Source organism: Mizuhopecten yessoensis, unplaced genomic scaffold (genome assembly GCF_002113885.1).
Source record: "Mizuhopecten yessoensis strain PY_sf001 unplaced genomic scaffold, ASM211388v2 scaffold4791, whole genome shotgun sequence".
Taxonomy (NCBI): Eukaryota; Metazoa; Mollusca; class Bivalvia; order Pectinida; family Pectinidae; genus Mizuhopecten; species Mizuhopecten yessoensis.
In genome coordinates, this window is record NW_018405723.1 from 51,159 (window position 1) to 54,904 (window position 3,746).

Below are 3,746 nucleotides of genomic sequence, written 5' to 3' on the forward strand. Positions count from 1 at the left end.
AAAATTATTGGACATGGGTACTAAAAAAAAATACACAAGCACCTAGGCACCCCTGTAGGTCGGGGACCGAGATAAGAATACACCTGCTGTTATCCACTGCATGTAACGTAAGGGGCAACTAATGAGTGAACCCCCTGCAGGTTCTTTCTACTTTTAACTACCTTGTATTTCCTAGCGCCTTGCTTGGTAATACCTAACATTTCGACTTAATTTTGAGCGTTAGCCAAGGCGAGGAAGGCAAAGGGTTCTGTCCCAAAGGCCGGGATATACTAAAGTCCTCAAAAATGGTAGTTGCTATTCCCTTCTTATCGTTCAGCATTTAGTCTAATGGCAACAACTGGTTCACCCGTTGTCATTATAATGTGACCGGGCGGAATGCTGTGCTGGGTGGCTTCGGGATGGTATTTCGGTGAAGTAGCTCTATAAAGACGGCATCAGATTAGCGCTACCACAATGGGGCAATTACACAAGCGTAGCCTGCCTCAGGCACACAAACACACATGCACGCATACATAACGCACATGGAGGCACGTCCTAAAATGGCGTAATCTGTTAAAAGGACGTTAAACAAAATAACACCAAACAAGCACCTAGGGGTATTTTTTTTCTGGAATGATTGCAATTGGGTAAAACCTGTAAATCACAATATTAATACAGCTTCTGCAAGAACCAATATTCTAAGTTCCCTTCAATTCAAACGTGACCGAAACACTTTACAAATTATTAACTACTTATGTTTAAGACCTATCACTGAAGAAGATGACGTGGTGAGGAACAACATGGCTGACGAACATAGTGCTATACACGAACATATCCATACTGAGGCAGTAAGGAATGTATCTGGTGCAACCAAACTTACTAGCATCATAGATTAACTGTATACAGAAGTAGGCTGGAACAAATTTGCTGAACGGCGACAACAGCATTGACTTATTCTTTTTCACAAAATATTCTAGCAAAATACAACAGAATATTCCAGTACCTGCTTGTGGGTCACGACGGTTTATATTTTAGTCATCATACTAGACACTCGGATGTTACAACCATTGCACCCATTCTTGTCAGTCTAATATGTATCACATATTTTTCTTATCCTATACTGTCTTGGGCTATAACACTATTTCAGTTAATATCAGGAGAAACCCGTCCATTTTTCAATTTAACTCATATTTCAAACACAACAACAAAAATACTTCCACCAAATCACTGCTTGTTTAAAGGTCACGCTTGTGGTAAAGTTATCATGCACGAAAAATATCATATAATCACTTCTTTGTGCATGCCGTCGCATTGAAAACATTGTTTGCTATCTGATTGAATGTACCTTATACATGGCCATCAACAAATTGAACCTCTTCCATATTGTATACATGTCAGCTCCTTATATGGCGATGAATTGTTATCATAAGAAGATCACAAATTGATTTTCCTCGATGTTTAGGAGTTTATCCTTAAAGGAATTTAACAAAACTTAAGGGACTGAAATGGCAAATGATATTGATTAAACAACAAGATACAATACATTTTATTTGGTGTGTCGTATATATATAACAGAAACAATAGCTCTGAAGAGCTATTATTAGGAAAAAACATAAGGAAGGTAATAAAACATATTAACAAATATTACTATCGCTAAGGTATGAGAAAATGTTCAAACAAAGTAACTAAAAGTCCGTAGATAAAAGCTGCATCAATCTCATGCAGATAGGATGAGATATTAAAAGCACATGGCTGTACATGTATACATGCTTATACAACAAAGTGTAAGAATTGATCGAATAAACACTTATATAGTACAGTCTAAGATACATACAGAGAGTATAGAGCATAATAAAGGAAATGTGGTGATAATTTTAAGAGGAACTAGAACACTGACAGGTCAGTAAGGGCCCCGTCTTGTGGCAATATATCCGCCATAATCATCAAGAAGCAATTTGCCCATATAGCTGAGCTTGACGTCTGATATTTGGACTTCAAAAAGAATCGCAAGGAACGAAATATACATTTAACATGTACTATGATGTGAGTCTTGTTTCCTTCTAATTACAGACCAATCTCTGTTACTTCATGTTTTAGTAAAATGTTAGAAAAAAATGTTTTCAAATATCTATATAATTACCTTTGTACATATAAAATCATTACAAAACACCAGTCTGGCTTTACACCTAAAGATTCAATTGTAAATCAATTATTGTCTATTTACCATACCATTGTTAATTGCCTAGATCAAAATAAAGAAATTAGAAATATATTCTGTGACATAAGCAAGGCTTTTGATAGAGTTTGGCACAATGGTCTGCCTTACAAGTTGGAATCATATGGTGTTAAAGGTAATCTTTTAAATTGGTTTCGTAACTTTTTATCAGACAGAAAACAGAGAGTACCAACTGAAGGTTATACATCAACCTTTGACCCTGTTCAAGCAGGGGTTCCACAAGGCTCAGTCTTCGGTCCGTTATTGTTTTTAATATATATAAATGATATTGTTTCCAGTAAAATTAAATTATTTGCAGATGACACCTCTCTCTATGGTATATGTGATAATAATCCCATTGAATTGGCACGAAATCTTTCTAATGACTTTAGTAATATTAAGCTGTTGGCCACTAAATGGGACATTAAATTTAATCCTTCTCAAACTGAATCTGTAATTTTCTCAAGGAAAACTAATAAGAAACATCCTATTGTTAATTTTTATGACGCACCTATTGTTGAAAGCAAAACACATACACATCTGGGCCTTACACTTAGTGATGATGCCAAATGGAACCAACACTTATCTAATATATATGAAAAAGCATTTAAAAGAATAAATATCTTAAGGTTACTAAAAAATAAAGTTGATAGAAAATCCTTAACAACCTTATATATATCCTACATAAGACCAGTTATTGAATATGCAGATGTTGTGTGGGACAATTGCACACTAGCTCAAAAAAAACTATTAGAATCAATACAATTAGAGGCTGCAAGATTAATTACAGGTTTACGTAGAGGGACATCACATGATAAATTATACAAGGAATTAGGATGGGAAACTTTGAGCTGCAGAAGAAATAAACATAAACTAATTTTAATGTATAGAATAATGAATAATGAAACCCCAGATTACCTAAGAGAAATTATTCAACCATATATTCATGATGAAACCCTTGACAGATATCCCCTCCGAACAAACAGATTATTTGATCCCCCTTTATGTCGTACTGTAAAATATTTTGAAAGTTTTTTTCCGTCCATGCTAAATGAAATGAATAGACTTGCCCCAGATATTACTAGCATCCAATCTACCACACAGTTAAAAAGGTTACTAACTACAAAGCAATATATGAAATCTGAAACAAATGATGTTTTTAAATACTTTGGCAATCGTGATGTAAACATTATACTTTGCCAATTAAGAAATAATGCTAGTAATCTAAATTATGATCGTTATAAAGATCACTTAATTGAATCTCCAATGTGTGAGTGTAACGGATCTTTCGAAACTGCTGCACATTATTTTTCTGAATGTAATCAATATAATAATATTCGCCAGACTCTCCAACGGAGTTTGAATCATCACACTCACAATCATCTGTGTATAAATGTCCTAATAAATGGTTGTAATAGTTGTAATGATTTACAAAATAGAGATATCTTATCTCATGTATCAAACTTTATATCGCAATCAAAAAGATTTTCATTAATATAATATTTGACTTACCCTTACTATTTTTTGGAACATAATTATACATTCTTACATT